Source organism: Schistocerca serialis, chromosome 10, assembly GCF_023864345.2.
Source record: "Schistocerca serialis cubense isolate TAMUIC-IGC-003099 chromosome 10, iqSchSeri2.2, whole genome shotgun sequence".
Lineage (NCBI taxonomy): Eukaryota > Metazoa > Arthropoda > Insecta > Orthoptera > Acrididae > Schistocerca > Schistocerca serialis.
In genome coordinates this window covers 118,718,352-118,741,096 of record NC_064647.1, presented here as the reverse complement: position 1 = coordinate 118,741,096, position 22,745 = coordinate 118,718,352, and positions in this window count along the sequence as shown.

Sequence of the window (22,745 nt, the reverse complement as noted above, 5' to 3'; positions counted from 1 at the left end):
AATATCCAGTGAACTTCCTATTCGCAGCCACGAGCTTTATCACTTGCCGTGGCCACCAGGCACGACAGGTGAGTCAGACTGGCACGCGGTTTGTTATGAAGGCATTGTTTGTCTCCGTGTGTGTCTGTCGAGCAGAATGGCACAATATGATAGATGGGAAGTAGAAGTGCTAATGAAGTAAGTGCTGGAATTCTCTGGATTTCCTCCATAGATTTAGCACCAACTGCATTCTGGCGCCTTAAGAGACTGTATAGTTCGGCCATACGATAAAGCAAGTGTTGCTCATCATCTGCTCCTCTAGTGAATTACGGTGATTTAACACAATGACCAGGCGAACACCCCCACACATGAAGCAGCCATAGTCGTTTATCCGGAGAAAGGGGGGGGGGCAAGATTATAAGATTTTGAAGAAAAAAAGAAACTGGTACACCTGCCTAATATCGTGTAGGGCCCGCGCGGACAAGCTGAAGTGCCGCAACACGACCTGGCATGGACTCCATTGATGTCTGAAGTAGTGCTGGAGAGAAGTGATTCCATGAATTCTGCAATATTGTCCATAAATCCGTAAAAGTACGAGGGGGTGGAGATTTCTTCTGAACAGCACGTTGCATGACATCCTAGATATGCTCAATAATGTTCATGTCTGGGGAGTTTGCTAGCCAGCAGAAATGTTTTAAACTTAGAACAGTGTTCCTGGAGCCACTCTGTAACAATTCTGGACGTGTCGGGTCTCGCATTGTCCTGGTGGAACTGCCCAGGTCCGTCAGAATTAACAATGGACATGAATGGATGCAGGTGATCGGACAGCGTGCTTACATACGTGTCACCTGTCAGAGTCGTATCTAGACGTATCAGGGATCCTATATCACACCAACTTCACACGCTCCGCACCATTACGGAGCCTCCACCAGCTTGAGAAGTCCCCTGCTGACATGCAGGGTCCATGGATTCATGAGGCTGTCTCCATACTCATACACGTCCATCCGCTCGATACAATTTGGAACGAGACTCGTCCGACCAGGCAACATGTTTTCAGTCATCAGAAGTCCAATGTCGGTGTTGACGGGCACAGGCGAGGCGTAAAGCTTTGTGTCGTGCAGTCATCAAGGGGTGCCCCAATGGGCTTTCGGCACCTAAAGCCCATGTCGATGACGTGTCGTTGAATGGTTCGCACGCTGACACTCGTTGATGGCCCAAAATTGAAATCTGCAGGTTTGCGGAAGGTTTGCACTTCTGTCACGGTGGACGATTCTCTTCAGTCGTCGTTGGTTCCGTTCTTGCAGGATTTTTCTCCGGCCGCAGCGATGTCGGAGGTTTGATGTTTTACCGAATTCCTGATATTCACGTTACGCTCGTGAAATGGTCGTACAGGAAAATCCCCACTTCATCGCTACCTCGGAGATTCTGAATCCCATCGCTCGTGCGCCAACTATATCATCACGTTCAAATTCACTTCAATCTTGATAGCCTGCCATTGTAGCAGCAGTAACCGATCTAACAACAGCGTCAGACACTTGTTTTCTTACATAGGCGTTGCCGACCGCAGCGCCGTATTCTGCCTGTTTACTTATCTCTATATTTGAATACGCAATGCTATAACAATTTCTTTGGCGCTTTAGTGTTCCAGATGATCCCAAGGGGGCAAGTGCCCTGGGAACCTTGCCACCTCCAACCCCCAATCCCTCTCCCCCCTCTCCCCCCTCTCCCCGTCATTTGCATACGCCTTTGAAAGGGGCAGAGATAAATGTATGCTAGGGGCATCATACACCCTGTGCCTCGACAATGCAGCCAAATGTACTTACAGCTGTGTATTTAAATCCACTTAATTATCGAAATCTGAGCTCTTATTTTTTCGTTATCTGCTGACACTGTTTCTTCATGTGCTAGTTAGAATTTCTGTTAGTTACCTTGCCTCTCCTACGTGTTTTCTCCCACTGCACACTATTTGGAACAATCCTAATACTAAACGGAGTGGCTACAAGGAGGGCATCCGGCCACGTCTTAAACTAACCATGCCAAATTCGTTAATAACCACGTCGACCGCGCTCCGATGCGGGACACACACACAGGAAAAAGAATCAAAATAGGAAGTCGTGCTAAATGAACCTGAACGCCACTGAAAACGATCAAACTCGTTTGTCAAATTCACTGTGTGCTAAGGTTACGTTTGTCAAACAAGTGTGCAGACGAACCAAACAGTTTGTCAAATGTAATCACACTCATGAAACAGCTGTTGGTATCTTGACACTAGTGAGCAAAGTACGAGGTGCAACACAGGATATAAACTTAAAATATTCGAAATCTACTCCAGTTGCCAGGTATTCAAAGTTACAGGTAAGCAACAGGCTAATACTCGTCAGACGAATGCGTGAACTGCCAAATTTGTTTATGATATCGGGCAGAAATAAAAATTTCTCTCCAGCTTGTCAAGCACAGCCATGTTTGACAAACAAGTCAACAAAGCAGCCCCCTGGCAAATAATTTGACAAGCACCTGATGACTGACAAACTAATGTTCCACAGTGGCCTTAAGGTAAGGATAGCGGCTATATAAGATTTATAATTTAGTTTTTCGAAATATGAACAGCGAATACAATACGCCTCCAGATAATTTTCTTCTCAAAAAAGTATTCTAAAGCATGTTAAAAAAATGCTTTCTAGAACAGTGGTAGTCAACTTGGTCCTTACCTCCCACTAATGGACGCTCCAGCTTTCATGGTCTGCGCTAGGCGGTAGGAGTTTTAAAATTTTTTTCTACAGGTTTCAAAAAATTTGACCTAAATTATTTGGTATATAATTAGCATTATACGCTTAGACTTGCTATAACTCTGCTTCATAAATTGTGTAAAGTAGAGTTACTTCTCTACTTTATATATGAACATTAATATCAAACCAGTGGGCAGTTAAACAATTTTATTAGTAACAGAGATACAAAAATGGGTGGTACGTAAAAAAGCTCGACAACCCCTGCTCCAGAGGAATGTTTTCTTAGGGAAGTCTGTGGGGGTGTGTGGATCAAGAAGATTGTTGTGGTCTTCAGTGCTGAAACTGGTTTGATGCAGCTCTCCATGCTACCCTATCCCGTGCAAGCTTCTTCATCTCCCAGTACTTCCTTCTAAATCTGCTTAGTGTATTCATCTCTTGGTCTCCCTCTACGATTTTTACCCTCCACGCTGCCCTCCGATGCTAAATTTGTGATCCCTTGAGGCCTCAGAACATGTCCTTCTCCATGGATTTTAATTCCTACTCCGAATTATTCTTTTGTTTTCTTTACTGCTTGCTCAATATACAGACTGAATAACATCGGGGAGAGGCTACAACCCTGTCTCACTCCCTTCCCAACCACTGCTTCACTTTCATGCCCCTCGACTCTTATAACTGCCATCTGCTTTCTGTACAAATTGTAAATAGCTTTTCGCTCACTGTATTTTACCCATGACAGCTTTAGAATTTGAAAGAGAGTATTCCAGTCAACATTGTCAAAAGCCTTCTCCAAGTCTACAAATTCCAGAAACGTAGGTTTGTCCTCCCTTAATCTTTCCTGTAAGATAAGTCGTAGGGTCAGTATTGCCTCACGTGTTCCAACATTTCTACGGAATCCAAACTGATCCTCTCCGAGGTCGGCTTCTATCAGTTTTTCCATTCGTCTGTAAAGAATTCTTGTTAGTATTTTGCAGCTGTGACTTATTAAACTGATAGTTCGGTAATTTTCACATCTGTCAACACCTGCTTTCTTTGGGATTGGAATTATTATATTCTTCTTGAACTCTGAGGGTATTTTGCCTGTCTCATACATCTTGCTCACCAGATGGTAGAGTTTTGTCAGGACTGACTCTCCCAAGGGCGTCAGTAGTTTTAATGGAATGTTGTCTACTCCCGGGGCCTTGTTTCGACTCAGGTTTTTCAGTGCTCTGTCAAACACTTCAGGCAGCGATCAAGAAGATACTGTGTTGAAAATTTTTCTTTTTCCACAGCACTTATTAGCGAAGGAACCCACATGAAAAGTGCTGCTCATCTACATCCATAGAGTGCAAACCACTTTGAAGTTCATGGCAGCGAGTGGTTCCTGTTGTTGCAGGCTTCCTCTTGTTACGTTCACGTATGGAGCGCGGGAAGATTTACTATTTAAACGCCTCTGTCCGTGATGTTATTAGTTTCATCTTATCCTCACGATCCCTAAGGAATCGACATATAGGGGATTGTAGTATACTCCTAGAGCCATCATTTCAAGCATTATACTAGTTAGGTTTCTTTCAGAGTTTGTTGATTCAGTAGCTCCTTACTTAACAATCATCCACAACCGCTCGATCGACGAAAGATCTGTGACCAAAGACTAGAAAATTGCACAGGTCACACAAATATTCAAGAAAGGTAGTAGTAGTAATCGTCTAAATTACAGGCAAATATCATTAACGTCGATCTGCTGCACGATTTTGGAACATATATTGTGTTCCAATATTAGGAATTACTTCGAAAAGAACGATCTATTGACACACAGTCAACATGGATTTAGAATGCATCGTTCTTGTGAAATACAACTAGCACTATATTCACACGAAATGTTGGGTGCTATTTACAAGGGATTTCAAATTGATTCCGTATTTCTAGATTTCCATAAGGCTTTTGACACTGTACCACACAAGCGGCTTGTAGTGAAATTTCGTGTTTATGGAATATCGTTTCTGTTATGTGACTGGATGCGTGATTTCCTGTCAGAAAGGTCACAGTTCGTAGTAAACGACGGAAAGTCACCTAGTAAAACAGAAGTGATTTCTGGAGTTCTCCAGGGTGGTGTTATAGGCCCTCTGCTAGTCCTTATTTATATAAACGATTTAAGAGATAATCTGAGCAGCCGTCTTAGGTTTTTCGCAGATGATGCTGTCGTTTATCGTCTAGTGAAGCCATCAGAAGTTTAAAACAAATTGCAAAATGACTTAGAAAAGATATCTGTATGGCGCGAAAATTGGCAGTTGATCCTAAATAATGAAAAATGTGGTATGATCCACATGAGTGCTAAAAGGAATCCGTTAAACTTCACTACACGACAAGTCAGCCAATTCTAAAGGCCATAAATTCATCTAAATACCTAGGAATTACAATTACGAACAACTTAAATTAGGAAGAATACATAGTGAATGTCGTGGGGAAGGAAAACCAAAGACTGCGTTTTATTGGCAGAACTTTTAGAAAATTTAACCGATCCACACCACACTTGTGCGTCCTCTTTGGAGTACTGCTGCACGGTGTGGGTTCCTTACCAGATAGGATTAACGGTGCACATCGAGAAAGTTGAAAGAAGAGCAGCACGTTTTGTGCTATCTCGAAATAGGGTAGAGTCTGTCACTGACATGATTCAGGATTTGGGGTGGCAGTCACTGAAACAAAGTCGTTTTTCGTTGCGGCGGAATCTTCATACGAAATTACAATCACCAACTTTCTCTTCCGAATGCGAAAATATTTTGTTGACGCTGGCCTACATAGGGAGAAACGATCATCAAAATAAAATAAGGGAAATCAGAGCTCACGCGGAAAGATATATGTGTTCATCTTTTCCGCGCGATGTTCGAGATTGGAAGAACAGAGAATTGTTCTGAAGATGTTCGATGAATCCTCTGCCAGACACTTAAGTGTGAGTTGCAGAGTATCCATGTAGATGTAGATGTAGATAACTGGTTCTCGAAACTATGTCAGTACGATTTGTCGGAAAAGTATGCGTTTGTCTTCAACTGTCGTCAATTCAGTTTCTTCAGCATCTTTGCGGCACTCCTCCAGGGGTCAAACAAACCTGTGGTCTTCCTTGTTGCCCTCTGTATCCATTCAACATCCCCTGCTGGCATGGTGTTCCGACAAATCGTACTTACAAAGTTTCGAGAACCTGCTATCTACATCTACACGCATGGGTACGTCACACTTGAGCAACATTCTAGGATTGGTCGCACGTTGATATGTAAGTAATTTCCTTTGCGCCCGCCCGGTTGGCCGTGCGGTCTAACGCACGGCTTTCCGGGCGGGAAGGAGCGCCTGGTCCCCGGTACGAATCCGCCCGGCGGATTTGTGTCGAGGTCCGGTGAACCGGCCAGTCTGTGGATGGTTTTTAGGCGGTTTTCCATCTGCCTCGGCGAATGCGGGCTGGTTCCCCCAATTCCGCCTCAGTTACACTATGTGCGCGATTGCTGCGCAAACAAGTTCTTCACGTACGCGTACACCACCATTACTCTACCACTCAAACATAGGGGTTACACTCGTCTGGTGTGAGACGTTCCCTGGGGGGGGGGGGGGTCCAACGGGGGGGCCGAACCGCACAATAACCCTGGGTTCTGTGTGGGGCGGCGGAGGGGTGAAGTGGACTGCGGTAGTCGTCGTGGGGTTGTGGACCATTGCGGCAGCGGCGGGGACGGAGCCTCTCCGTCATTTCTAGGTCCCCGGTTACCATACAATACAATACAATCTCCTTTGCAAATGCAGAAACGGAAGTCAGCCATCTGCTTTACGTATCACACAGTCTATGTGATCGTTCCATTTCATATCTCTATAAACTGTTACACCCACGTGTTTGTACGAACTGACTGATCCCAACGGTGACTCGTTAACATTTTAATCATAAGATACTAGTTTCCTTTGTTTTCTGAAGTTACCAGTCTTTGCACCACTTTGAAATCTTATCAATATCTGACTGTTAAGCCATTTTCAGACAGTATTTCGTTGTTGATAACTACATCATCAGCAAAAAAATTGAGATTACTATTATTATTGACTGGAATTTCGTTACTATACAACCTCAACAGCAAGGGTGCCGACACACTTCCCTCGGCCACGTCTGAAGATACTTCTACATCTGTCAATTAAATCCATCCAAGGTAACAAGGCGTTTTTTCTACCAAGAAATCTTTAATCGAGTCAAAAATTTCGCTTTATTCCCTATACAACCGTACTTTTGACGATAGGCGTAGATGTGTTTCAGAGTCAAATGCGTTTCGGAAATAAAGAAATACTACATCTACTTGGCTGCTTTGATCCAAAGACAAGACAATATAACATAAAGGCGAGTTGTATATCACATGATCAATGTTTCCGGAATCCATGTTGGTTGACATGGAGGCCGTCATTCTGTTCGAGATATATCATTATGTTTGAGCTCAGAATATGTCCGAAGATTCTTCGAGAAATGGATGTCTAGGATATTGGACAATAGTTTTGTGCATCATTTCTGCTACTCTTCTTGTAAGTGCTTCCTTCCAGCTACAGGTCACTGTTTTTTGTTCGAGCGATCTATTACAGATGATAATTAACATGGAGGCTAGCTTTGCCAAAAATTTATTATAGAATCTGATAGGGATTCCATCCAGCCCTGAAGCTTTGTTCAATTTTAATGATTTTAGCTGTTACTCAACGCCCCTGACCATAAAATTTATTTTTCAATGGTACAGGGATTAAATTGTGGGTATTCTCCAGGGTTTTCCTTTGTAAAACAGTATTTGAAAACTGAGTTAAGTATGTCAGATTTTGCTTTGCTACGCTCAGTTTCAGTTCCTGTGTCACCCACGAGTGACTGCACCATAATTCTGGTGCCACTAATATCCTTTATGCACGATCAGGATTTCTCTAGTTTCTGTGAAAGATCATTTGACAATAAACTGCTACGGTAATCTTTCAAGGTTTTACACATTACTCTCTTGACAACGTGTTTCATTGAACATGTCTCTAGCTATAGCCCTAAGATTTGTTTTACACCTATTGTGCAGTAGTCTCTGTTTCTCTAGAAGTTACTTTATAATGACTGTATACCGTGAAGGGTTCCTACCATCACGAATTATTCTATTGGTTACGTATCTATACAGTGCATGGTCGACTATTCTTTAAAACTTGAGCCACAGTTCCTCTGTTTGCTCCTGACCTGTGATACACGTTTTGGGTTTCTCATTGAGATATGATATACCCGCTTTTTTTATCTAGTTTGTTTATCATACATATCTTTATATTTGTTTTAGTTCGCCATTATATTTTGGTAATGATAGTTGCCACAAACACCTCATGATCATTGATATCAGTGTCGGTGTGGACATCTTCTAGGAGTTCTGGTCTATTTGTTGCCATTTGGTCTCATCTGTGCCAGTGATCTTGCAGCAGTGGTAACACCGGTTCTCGTCACATCACCGAAGATAAGTGCTGTCGGGCTTGGTTAGCACTTGGATCGGTGACGTCCGGGTCTGCCGAGAGTTATTGGCAAGCGGCGTGCACTCTTATGAGAACAATTAAGGAGCTACTTGATTGAGAAGTATCAGCTCCGATTATGAAAACTGACGACGGCCGGGCGGCCGGGGAAGTGATGTGCTGACCACAACCTCGCATAGAGTAACGAATATCGGTTGAGGACGACACGGTGCTCGGTTGAACCATTGGGTCTTCCAAGGCCTGCTCGGACGGAGCAGGATGAGATCTAATATGTTTCCATCATGAGAAGGGTTCCAAAGTATGTGCACTAAAGAGTTTCCAGAGAAAACGTTTAGTAATGCTCCACAGGATAACTTGTCACGCCTACCTCTAACAAAATTGTAATTTTCCCAGTTGATTGTTGGATGATTAAAGTCTTCACCGATGATTACAGTATGATTTGTCAATGAATCCAAGATAACATGCTTCATTTTCTCTACCGAGAAATCCTCATTCCAGTCATAAATTTCCTACTTTCGGTAAAAAGTAATTTGCCAGGTTTATGTAAAATAATGGTCTGCTTGTGATTGTACTTCCTCGCATTTTTACTGAAAAATATGTTTCATTTTAGTCTTAGTTTTCGTAGTTTAGACAATGAACATACTGTTTCCTCACTGCATTCTACACCTGGGTGTGTAGCGATCGCGCTCGAAAAGTTATACTGTTCGCCCAACTGCGTGTGACTCTATCTAACATTACCTCAGGAAAAAGATAGACTGCGCGCGGGTGTTCATTTGCTACTAGGAAATGTTTTTAGTGAGCTGTTAGTAGCACTGTAAACAACTGCAATGTTGCCAATTGAAGGGTAATTACCCGATCTTCGGGTAAAACCTTGGTGGGTTGGGTACTTAGAGGGTAATATGAAATGGCGGGTACTTTCCAGGTAATTTTATAATTTTGACACCAAATATATTTGATTATATTCCAGTCGTTCTTTAACTTTTCAAAATGTAAGGAGAGATGCGGCTTGAGAACATCAGAACTGTTACACTTGTTATATTGTGCAATGTGCCTGGGGATTCCCCGGTTTCTCTGATCGTTTCCACTGATCGTTAAAACTGGTATGTGTCGTAACTTGTAAGCCTGCTAGTCAGTTTCTCGTTCTTGTGATAACAGTATCTCATAGTTTTACTGGACTACTGGACTGAATGTTCTGGTGGGGTTTATACTTGTGGTCAGTAATAGCACAGGTTTTGAATTATAGCACTTTTATTTCACTAAAATGGTTGCGTAAATGACGTGTCAGTGCGTAATCTACGTATATACAATCTGCATACTATTCCTGAATTTCCTGTCTCACCTAATTTACCTGAAACTACTAATTTCCAAACAGAGTTATTGAAAAGGACCATAATGCTGCATCTAACTTAACATCATGTTCTTCTAATGGTAAATCAAAGAAATCAAAACTTAATAGATTTTGTGATTCCTGGTTCAGCTTGCCTGAGTGCACTGGTTGGTTTCAGAAGAGCAACAAACAGAGGGATGGACATTATTTGGCGTACTGCAAGGTATGTGTTAGTATTTTAACAGCGCATAAATCAAACTTTTTGAGGCACACTAAAGTTTCCCAAATATGTTAATCAAATGAAAACTGTTGCATCTACTTCTAATATATCTTCACTGTTAAATAGCAATGCCAATGAAGTAAAAAGAGTAGAAATTAAATTAACATCACTTGTCGATGCCAATAATTCACCATTCATCACTTTGGATACATTGACTCCTCTTTGCAAGGATGCCTTTTCTGATTCAACAGTCGCTCAGAAGATTGCTGTAAAGTATAGAAATCGTCAAGTGTTATTAAGAATATGGCAGGGAAGTCATTTTCAGGGTCCTTGTATGATAAGCTGAGACATCCAGGTACGGTTTTTTCACTGATCGTGACTGAAACTACTAATCAAACTGTTACTAAACAATGTGGATTAACAATCGTGCATTTTGATACGAATTCCGACCAGATTAAAACTAGTTTCTTTGGTATGTTTGAAGTTTCATCGGGTACTGCTGCCACCTCATACAAAGCAACGATAGATTCTTTAAAATCAAAGATCAATTGAGAGATATATACCAAATAAATTAATAAGTGATGGTACTGATCCCCCATGGTACACAAAATGGGTGAGATCGTTGTTGCAGAAGCAACGAAAAAAGCATGCCAAATTTAAAAGAACGCAAAATCCCCTAGATTGGCAAAGATTAACAGAAGTTCGAAATATGGCATGTACTTCAATGCGAGATGCTTTCAATAATTTCCACAACGAAATTCCGTCTCGAAATCTGGCAGAAACCCAAAGAGATTCTGGTCACACATAAAGCACAACACCTTCGCTGCGTGATAACAACGGTGAAGTCACTGATGACAGTGCCACTAAAGCAGAGTTTTAAACACGGTTTTCCGTAACTCCTTCACCAAAGAAGACGAAGTAAATATTCCTGAATTCCAATCAAGAACAACTGCCAAGATGAGAAACATAGAAGTAGATATCCTCGGTGTAACGAAGCAGCTTAAATCACTTAATAAAGTCAAGGCCTCCGGTCCAGATTGTATACCAGTCAGGTTCCTCTCAGAGTATGCTGATAAAATAGCTCCATATTTAGCAATCATATACAACCGTTCGCACACAGAAAGATACGTACCTAAAGACTGGAAAATTTCTGAAGTCACACCAATACCCAAGTGGGAGTAATCCGCTGAATTACAGGTCTATATCACTAACATCGATTTGCAGTAGGGTTTTAGAACATATACTGTATTCGAACATTATGAAGTACCTCGAAGAAAACGATTTATTGACACATAGTCAGCACGGTTTCAGAAAATATCGTTCTTGTGAAACACAACTAGCGCTTTATACTCTAGAAAAAATAAGTGCTATCGTCGGGGGATGTCAAATTGATTCCATATTTTTAGATTTCCAGAAGGCTTTCGACATCGTTCCTCACAAGCTTCTTCTAACCAAACTGCGTGCCTACGGAGTATCGCCTCAGTTGTGCCACTGGATTCGTGATTTCCTTTCAGAAAGGTCACAGTTCGTAGTAATAGACAGAAAGTCATCAAATAAAACAGAAGTAATATCCGGCGTCCTCCAAGTAAGTGTTATAGGCGTTCTGTTGTTCCTTATCTATATTAACGACATAGGAGACAATCTGAGTAGCCGTCTTAGATTGTTTGCAGATGATGCTGTCATTTACCGGCTTTTAAAGTTATCAGATGACCAAAATGAATTGCAAAATGATTTAGGTAAGATAGCTGTATGGTGTGAAAAGTGACAATTGACCACGAATAAAGAAAAGTTTGAAGTTATTCACATGAATAATAAAAGAAATCAGCTAAATTTCGATTACGCGATAAGTCACACAAATCTGAAGGCTTTAAATTCAACCAACTACTTAGGGATTACAATTACAAATAACCTAAATTGGAACGATCACATAGATAATATTGTGGGTAGAGCAAACCAAAGACTGCGATTCATTGGCAGAACACTTAGAATGTGCAACAGGTCTACTAAAGAGACTGCTTACACCACGCTTGTCCACCCTATTTCTGGAGTATTGTTGTGCGGTGTGGGATTCGCATCAGATGGGACTGACGGATGACATCGAAAAAGTACAAAGAAGGGCAGCTCGTTTTGTATTATCACGAAAATCGTGGGTTACTTTGAAAACTATTGCCTTAAAAAATGATCATGTGTGAGTAGATTAAGTACTCGTAAGGCCTGGGCTAGAAATAGAGTCGGTGTATAATGCACAGTAAGTAAAACTTTACGTAGCATTAAGGGATATGGATGATAATATTGTCAAATCACATTATGGTACAAACAATATAAAAAATCAAAGCAAAATCATTTGCGTATTTTCAAAATAAGTAACTAAATAAACACATTCAGCAGCAAGAAGAGAGTTATTTGGAATACAGTAAAAAGGATCACGAAAATTAAGAAATTTCTCTAAAGGTAAATAATGAATTAGCCAAAGATATCCTTACAATTATACATCCTTTTAATGAGGTTTTGATGGGTACGTACCAGATAATTTAGGCCTAAGCACTTTTATAGTGGTAGTTCACAAGAAAGGAGTCCCAAAAGTAATCTGATAAATTTCAGCGCCTAGTTTTGCATGAGTGTTGGTGGACATACTGCTGTCATGATCGTAGCTCATTTTCGACAGCATGGTTTCACGACACAGCGGCGGTCGGTATAGTGGTTGAAATTCCTTCGTCAATCAATCGTGCGTGTTCGAAGAGAGCGACCGACTGCAAGCGGGAACGAAATTGTTGCTGAGATTTATCAGTGATACATTGTTCGTTTGCATGCGATACAATGTGCAGAAGATGATAATCGAATCTTAGAAATCGATTTTCGTTGTCGTGCTTCCGTGTTACGACTGACAGATTATTCAAGGCCAATAAAAAAAATGGCTCTGAGCACTATGGGACTTAACATCTGAGGTCATCAGTCCCCTAGAACTTAGAACTACTTAAACCTAACTAACCTAAGGACATCACACACATCCATGCCCGAGGCAGTATTCGAACCTGCGACCGTAGCGGTCGCGCGGTTCCAGACTGAAGCGCAAGGCCAATAAAACATCGGTTACTGGAGCGTCAGATGTTTGACTCGAATGGTGTCTACAAATCAGCTACTTCGATTTCGTCAGCGCCATGATGTCATGTAATCAGTGCTTTCGTGATATTTTTAATAAACAGAGTACGACTTCCTTACGGATCTCCGTGTACTTGCGAGGAGCGCGAAAAACTGTTGAAGAAGAGATGTTATAAAAATCTTATCCACGCCTCTTAATGCAGCCCAGTGTGTTGTATTAATCCATGAAGATCATGTGCGTTATGAAAAAACTGCAAAGTGATCACTAATGGAAGATTATTGTACTCCAACGTTTTGGGTGCTTGACATACCTACGAAACTTCCGAGTGAATAAAGGCTCATTCTATTTCCTGCCCACAGAATTAGCAAATATTTTGAAACCAGCCATTTATCGGATACTAGAGCCTTTTGCCACTGAAAGAGAGGGAGCGTTTAAAGGTCAAAAATTAGCCATCTTTGTAGAAAGTAGGGCAGTTACCAACAAGTTCGATTTTTCTAATGCAAGCAAATATACCCACATTTTATGTATCCCTTTCCATCTAATTAAGATAAAATGAGGAGTTGAATAACATCTTATTCAATCGAATACTCGTATTCTTGCGCTCCACAAAATATAATTTTTGCCGCATCTAACATTTTCAAAGGCAAGCAATCCAAGCAGCTTTCAGTCATAGCTGAGCTTTTATATGGGAATGAATATCTATTGTGGAAGAACAAAATGCAGCAGCTAGAAACTTAATTTCATAGTCGATACCGGAGTGTTTACGTAACCAACCAGAAGCATTTGACTGTGTGAACCACGACGTTATGTTGCAAAAATTACAATTCTGTAGTATAAATGGAAGAGCAAAAGTTTTCTTTATATAGTTTAAATGATTTAAGAAAGTTTCCCACTTCATCTAACTGGGATGAAATTACATTAGGTGTTCCACAAGGTTTGTTCATGGGTCCTCTTGTGTTCTTGATATATGTGAATGGCCTCCCTTCTTATCTGAAACAAGAACCTAACATGACACTGTTTGCTGATGATACAAGCATAATTATTAATCCAGTATAAGAAACTCCAATAGAAAATGATACAAATAATGTCTTTGGAAAAGTTATTGATTGGTTTTGTGCGAATGAGCTTGCTCTGAACATTGAAAAAAACACAGTACATCCAATTTTCTACTGCAAGAACTACACATCCTTCTATAAACATAACACATCAACAGAAGTCAGTAGCCAGTGTAGAGCATACTAAGTTTTGGGTGTACATGTAGTTAACAATCTCAGTTGGAACCTTCATATTTTAGACCACTTGAAGACTAGGTTCAGTAACTTTTGCAGTCAGAATAATTAGCAGTTTTGAGGCTATAGGAATTAGTCAACTAACCTACTTCTGATGTAGTATGGAAAAATAATTTTTGGTAACTCAATACTTAGGCAAAAGGTATTCACTGTTCAAAAGGAAGTGGTTAGAATAATGTATGGGGCTCATAGTCACACATCTTGTAAGCATCAGTTTAAAAGGTTAAGGATTCTTACAACAGTGTCATAGTACATTAATTCAGTAATGAAATTTGTTCTCAGGAACATGGACCAGTTTAAAACAACAGTTACATTCATGATTATAATACCATAAGAAAGAAAGACTTATACTATCCTCTACTTAACCTATCTTTGTCACAGAAAGGGGTAAAATATGCTGCTATAAAACTTTTCGATAAATTACCAGATAAAATAAAAAGACAGCAGTAATAGTTTCCAAATAAATTGAAATCATATCTCCCTGACAACTCCGTCTATACCATAGAAGAATTCTTGAACAGGAATAAATAAATCTATAGGTATAATATATGCATTTTGTGCCGTTTAAGGAAATGACATAGGTAATAAAAATATTAAGGTTTTTTTTAAAAAAGAAAACACTTGATTCGTGTGTACATTTCTTATGCAGCTGACACGTTGCACATCATAACGGTCACCGTGAGATTGATCAATGGAATACGTAACAAACTAACAGTACTGGGAAATAGCATTTGGAAGCCCATCACAAACGTAATAAAAATGAAGAGCGTGAATTACCATTTTAGGTAGCGCATCATGGAAGAAAATTATACAGTATACAATAAAAATACGAAACACAGCAGACCATGAGTTTTCAATTTTGGGGGTATCTTTTAGATTTGTGAATTTCGAATTTGCCGCTGCAGGCAAACGTAAATTTAATAAAGATGCTTTCATAAGTCTTAAAACTCAGTGTATCGAATACTTATCGTGACAGTGATGTTCTGCCACTAAAAATAAATCTGTACCTGATAAGAGCTGGAAAGGGGACGATTTATTGTTAGTAGTAATTCCTTCTGATAGGCTTTTCCTGATATCCTTCCACCAGCGGTCAATAATAAAAGAAATTTGTTTGTCTACCTCTAAAACTACAAGTTTAGCTGCGTTTCACATACTCATTTAGTCAGCTTCACACTTGTTGAAACGATATTTAAAATCGGGTACAAGAAATAAACGCTCAAAAGTAGATTTTACGAAAATTTTGTAAGAACATGTATTTACCTCTCTCTCTGCATTGTTTCACACGGCTACACAGTGGCGGAATCGATGTTGGGAAATATCAAATCATAATTCACAATTAGAAACTTGCGGAGAAGATCCATGGCAATAAGCCGAAGAGAAAATAACTTTAGTGTATTTTCTTTATCTGTCGGAGGCAAACGAAGATTTCGACGCGTCACTTCAAATTTATCCGAGTGTTAGGCAAACGTACCACTCTGCCTACGTTAGATCTCTTGATGGAAACATTCACGTGGTTGACTGCTGTGAAAGATAATAAACAACTACACTGAATGACAAACGGACAAAGCAGAGATGACATTAAATGCCCTGAGATACTCTTATTCTTTGATTCGTGTCGTAAAAATTGTGTGAGTATTTCAGCGAACTAATTCATACAAGCGTAAGGTTTAGACGGAAACTGATATAACTGATATTATTTTAACGTGGAACTAGGTTGCTCTGGTATAGAGGTATACAGTTTGTCTATACCGAAATGGCCCACTTTCAATTTTCTCCCAATACATAACGAAATGAAATAAATTTATTTCCTTCTTAAAAAGTCAAGTTTAAAAAATACGTCATCAGATCAAAACACCTCCACGTGAGGCCCACCTAGCGCGAAGATCGTCTAATCTGTATTCAATTTCCGTAGAGATCCGTTGCAACATGCCCGGAGGGATTCTACCGATGGCTTTCAAAATCCGATTACGGCGGTCTTGAAGGCCCTATACTGCAGCAGCGAACACTATGTCCTTCACGTAGCCCCAGAGAAAAAAAAAAATTCAATGCTGTGGTGTCAGGAGAAAGTGGAGACCAATTCACGGGTCCGTCACGTGCAATCCAGCGTCCTGGAAAAGTTCGATTCGGTGTTTTGAATATCAAACGACCAGTGACCCGGAGCAGCAACTAGCTGAAACCAAAGATTCGGGTAGCATGTCTAGGGTATGTCGCTTCTGTGACAAGCTCCTCAGCAAAGAAGAACGTTGCACTTATCCTGTAGCTCATTAGGTCACATCAGACGTTCACTACCGGGCTATCCATTTCCCCGATACTATGTGGTTTCTTTGATCTCCAAATGCCAACATTATCCTTATTCACAGATTCAGAGACATGGAATATGGCCTCATCAGAAAACACTATACTTGACAGGAAAGCAGGATTTCGGTCAGTTCGGTCAAGAATTTCGTATGCGTATCCATATCACCGTTGCTTGTCATAGGGCTTTATGGCCAGTGCAATGTGCATCTTGTATGATTACAGGCGCAACCGCTTTTCGAGGACCTTACGAATAGTTGCGCGTGAAGTTCCCGTAAAGTCTATAGAACTGAATTGCGTCGACTTCGTGGCAACGCCTGGCAAACATTCTCAACTTGTTCCGCAGAGACACACCGACCCCCTGCATGCCGCTTCACAATGCTGCTAGTATCCAGAAACTGCCTATGCATGTTTTTATCCTCTTGATGTCTGATGCTACTTTCTTGTAAACAGAACGAAACTGCCTTTGCTAATAAAAACTGATTCATTCATTACCGTGTCTGGTCACCATTTCCAGAAGGTAGCAACTCCGATTGCCTTGTTGTTTCCCTCGATCAGGTCCTGTGTTGTGCAGGGTTGTTCAAGTTGAGGACAAATTAGCAGGTGGGCCGGGTCTTGTGTTGTTCCGCACTCGCAGGATGCATCTCCATCAGCTGGAAGAATGCCCCATTTTCGCATGTTGGTCTTGCATAGAGGAACGCCCACCCTAAGACGACTGAGCGATCTCCAAATCCCTTTACAGTGATATCAGGTGGTAGCTTGCTCTTCCACCTGGTGATGCGGTTATACTCTGGTGTTCCCTCTAGTGGTTGAGTACTGGCGATGAAGCTCTTTCTTGACTTCAGTCGACGGACTACAGCCCAATGATCGTGCAGTGGATGTCAGGGATCATAAGCTTGCTTAGCCCTCTCTACATTAGCAGCAACAGCCCTTCTAATAGTGGGGGGAGCTATTCCCACAATCGGGTAGATTTTATCGATTGGAGTTGGCTTCATACATCCCGACAAAATTCGGACGGTCTCACTGATTGCAGTATCAACCTCTTTGGTGTGAGTGGATGTACTCCACACAGGTGAAGCATACTCTACAGTGGACACACACACAAAGAAAGAGCCGAAATTCTCAGGACGGGAGGACTTGCTCCCCAGGCGGTGGATGTGAGCTTCCTCAAGATGTTATTCCGTGAACTAAATTTCAGCCTGGTGTTATGGCAATGTTTGTTGAAGGACAGAGTTCGGTCAAGGGTAACACCCAAATATACTGGTGTTGAACGATGCTCCAGTCGTTTGCCTTGCCATGTAACGTCCAGTTCCTGCCGAGCTACTCTATTCTTCAAGTGAAACGCGCACATCTGAGTCTTGTTGGGATTTGGCTTTAGATGATTGGCTTTGTAGTGGGAGCCAAGCGTATCTAGCGCAGAAGTCAACACAGAAGTAGTAATCTTCCTAAAGGCTTTTTTAAGACCACTTGTTATGATCTCGATAAATATTGAGGGATTTTCGTGTGCCAAAGAGACCTTACTGGCTGATTTATGTGCGGAATATAAATGTGACATCCTTTTAGTACAAGAGACTCACCGAGGCTACAATAGCCATCAGCACAAAATTGCAGGCATTGAGCTTGTTCTGGAACGGCCCCATGATAAATACGGTAGTGCCATTTTCAGCAGACCAAACATAAAAAGCAGATTTAAACTCTACATACCAAAGTACACAGTTAACCTCTTCTGATAGCAACAGTGTGAGCATACAAAAATATACAACATTGTTTTCACAGTCTTATCCAGGAAATAAAATATGGAACAGAACAGATAGAGGCATCTTCTCAACTCGAGATGGTCCTTAATATACACTGACGGAAAAAGTCGTAATATCAAGAAGTAGTTGGGCGACATAACTGAAAGTTGGTAGCCGTGTTTCTACATCTGAAACATGACGTCTGTTCAGATTTCCCGCCAATCACATAGGAGGGGTGCTACTAGCACCATTATGAACAAGAAAATCAGGTTTGCTTTAAATACACGCTTAATGGCCGTGAGCGTTAGTTATCTTTGAGATTGGACGTGGTGAGTTGATGTCAGTCAAGAATGCCTTCAAGGCGACAAAGACGCCATTATCAACAGCTCACAGAGTTTTGAACGCGGTCTTGTAACAGCGCTAGGAGAAGCTGGATGTTTCTTCTGCGATAATACATAAAGACTTGACAGGAATTTAGCCACTGTACATGACTGCTGGCAGCGGTAGTCACGAGATTACTCAGTCGCAAGATCCGACAGCTACGTGGGACTAGCGAGAGGGAACACCATCTGGTCCGCGTATGGCTCTGGCACATATAGACTACTGGCCATTAAAGCTGCTACACCAAGAAGAAATGCAGATGATAAACTGGTATTCATTGGACAAATCTATTATACTAGAACTGACATGTGATTACATTTTCACGCAATTTGGGTGCATAGATCCTGAGAAATCAGTACCCAGAACAAACACCTCTGGCCGTAATAACGGTCTCGATACACCTGGGCATTGACTCAAACAGAGCTTGGATGGCGTGTACAGGTACAGCTGGCCGTGCAGCTTCAACACGACACCACAGTTCATCAAGAGTAGTGACTGGAGTATTGTGACGAGCCAGTTGTTCGGCCACCATTGACCAGACGTTTTCAGTTGGTGAGAGATCTGGAGAATGTGCTGGCCAGGGCAGCAGTCGAACATTTTCTGTATCCAGAAAGGCCCGTCCAGAATCTGCAACATGCGGTCGTGCATTATCCTGCTGAAATGTAGGGTTTCGCAGGGATCGAATGAAGGGTAAAGAAACGGGTCGTAACACGTCTGAAATATAACGTCCACTGTTTAAAGTGCCGTCAATGCGAACAAGAGGTGACCAAGACGTTTAACCAATGGCACCCCATACCATCACGCCAGGTGATACGCCAGTATGGCGATGACGAATGCACGCTTCCAAAGTGAGTTCACCGCGATGTCGCCAAACATGGATGTGCCAACATGATGCTGTATACAGAACCTGGATTCATCCTAAAAAATGACGTTTTGCCATTCGTGAACCCAGGTTCGTCGTTGAGTACACCATCGCAGGCGCTCCTGTCTGTGATGTAGTGTCAAGGGTAACCGCATCCACGGTCTCCGAGCTGATAGTCAATGCTGCTGCAAACGTCGTCAAACTGTTCGTGCAGATGGTTGTTGTCTTGCAAACGTGCCGATCTGTTGACTCAGGAACCGAGACGTGGCTGCACGATCCGTTACATCCATGCGGATAAGATTCCTGTCATCTCGACTGCTAGTGATACGAGACCGTTGGGATACTGCATGGCGTCCCGTATTACCCTCCTGAACCCAACGATTCCATATTCTGCTAACAGTCATTGGATCTCGACCAACGCGAGCAGCAGTGTCGCGATACGACAAACCGCAATCGCGATAGGCTACAATCCTACCTTTATCAAAGTCGGAAACGTGATGGGACGCATTTCTCCTCCTTACACGAGGCATCACATCAACTTTTCAGGAGGCAACGCCGGTCAACTGCTGTTTGTGTATGAGTATTCGGTTGGAAACTTTCCTCATGTCAGCACGTTGTAGGTGTCACCATTGGCGCCAACATTGTGTGAATGCTCTGAAAAGCTAATCATTTGCATGTCACAGCATCTTCTTCCTGTCGGTTAAATTTCGCGTCTGTAGCACGTCATCTTCGTGGTGTAGCAGTTTTAATGGCCAATAGTGTAGCATTTGCAGCAGCAATTTGAGCAGCACTTGGTTCCACAGTGGCAGCAACGAACTGTTACACACCGGTTACTTACAGAACAGGTCAGAGCGAGACGCCCTGTAGGGTGCATTCCACTGACCCTAAAGCACCGCCATTTGCGACTTCAGTAGTGTCAAGCGAGAGCTCATTGGAGGGCAGGGTGAAGGTCCCTTGAGTTTCTGATAAAAGCTGGATCTGCCTCGGTACCGCTGATGACCGTTTTTTGGTTGGGAGGCCAGTTGAGGGTCTCCAACCATCCTGTCTGCTTGCAAGACACAATGGACCTACACCTGGAGTTATGGTCTGGGCTGCGATTTCGTATGACAGCAGGAGCACTTTCGTGGTTATCACACTCACCATGACTGACACTCTGGTGATTCGACCTGTTGTGCTGCCATTCATGAACTGTATACCAAGGGTGTTTTCCAACAGGATAACGCAACATGCTCTACAGAGTGTCGACGCGTTGCCTTGACCTGCTCGAAAAACCAGATCTGTCTCCTGTCGAGTGCAGATGGGACATAATCGGACGACAATTCCAGCAACGTCCACAAACAGCATTAATCGTCCCTGTATTGACCGACCAAGTGCAACAGACATGGAACTCCATCCACAAGCTGACATTCGGCACCTGTACGACACAATGTACCGGGTGATCAAAAAGTCAGTATAAATTTAAAAACTGAATAAATCACGGAATAATGTAGATAGAGAGGTACAAATTGACACACACGCTTCGAATGACATGGGGTTTTATTAGAACTTAAAAAAATACAAAAGTTCAAAAAATGTCCTACAGATGGCGCTTCATCTGATCAGAATAGCAATAATTAGCATAACAAAGTAAGACAAAGCAAAGATGATGTTCTTTACAGGAAATGCTCAATATATCCACCATCATTCCTCAACAATAGCTGTAGTCGAGGAATAATGTTGTGAACAGCACTGTAAAGCATGTCCGGACTTACGGTGAGGCATTGGCGTCGGATGTTGTCTTTCAGCATCGCTAGAGATGTCGGTCGATCACGATACACTTGCGACTTCAGGTAACCCCAAAGCCAATAATCACACGGACTGAGGTCTGCGGACCTGGGTGGCCAAGCACGACTTAAGTGGCGGCTTAGCACACGATCATCACCAAACGACGCACGCAAGAGATCTTTCACGCGTCTAGCAATATGGGGTGGAGCGCCATCCTGCATAAACATCGTACGTTCCAGCAGGTGTTTACCAGCCAGGCTGGGGATGATGCGATTCTGTAACATATCGGCGTACCTCTCACCCGTCACGGTAGCAGTTACAAAAACAGGATCACGCCTTCCCTCGAAGAAAAAAGGCCCGATAACAGTAGATGTGGTAAATCCAACCCATACCGTCACTTTCTCGTCGTGCAATGAGTTTCCACGACAGTTCTAGGATTTTCGGTAGCCCAAATTCTGTAGTTGTGGGCGTTGACAGACCCTCGGAGTGTGAAATGAGCTTCGTCGGTCCACAACGCGTTACTCAACCAATCGTCATCTTCCGCCATCTTTTGAAACGCCCACACCGCAAATGCCCTCCGCTTCACTAAATCGCTAGATAACAGTTCATGATGCCGATGGATTTTGTACGGATAACGTCGGAGGGTACGCCTCAGTGCCAACCAAACAGTAGTGTCTGGAATGCCGGTGCGACGTGCGACTGCACGAGCGCTGACTTCCCCGTGCATAGACGAACCCGCTGCAGTCTCCATTTCTTCCTGAACTGTCTCAACAGCATTACGCCTTGTGCTCGGTCGGCCACTACGGGGTCTATCGTCTAAACAACCCGTGGCTTCGCACTTCGAAATCATTCTCGCCACAGCTGCATTTGCTAACGGACCTTTACCCGTTCGAATCCCCTTCCTATGGCGATAGGATCGTAACGCTGAACCATCACATTCACCACTCTGATAATACAGCTTCACTAAAAGCGCCTTTTCAGGTAACATCAACATGGTGCGACTGCTGGCGCATCTGATTCTCTCTCTCATTACAGCTCCTTTTATACACGATTGTCATGCGCAGTCACTGACGTTTTGCTGTCCAGCGCCATCTGTCGGACATTTTGTGAACTTTGTTTTTCTTTTGTTCTAATAAAACCCCATGTCATTCCAAGCATGTGTGTCAATTTTTACCTCTCTATCTACATTATTCCGTAGTTTATTAAGTTCTCAAATTTATACTGACTTTTTGATCACCCGGTAGAATGCTGCGAGTGACTATAAACTGACTATGCCACTGGTTATTAATGTAACAGCATTTCACATTTGGAATGGCTTATCTCACGCGTACATTAGCCTGTGATCTTGCAATGTTAATCGCTTAAATATGTTACCTAGACAAATGTATTCCGGAAAGGTCATTACTCTACATTAAATGTTTTTTGGTACTGCGATTTTTTCCGTCGGTTTATTACAGTGGAATGCGAGATCGGCAGTCTCGCACGGGGGAGCCCTAGAAAAGTGAATAGCAATATCGCCATTGCGGCTCTCCATAAAACGTGGTTTAAGCGACAAACTTAAGGTCATATCATATGACTCAATTTAGTAATGCCAGATAGA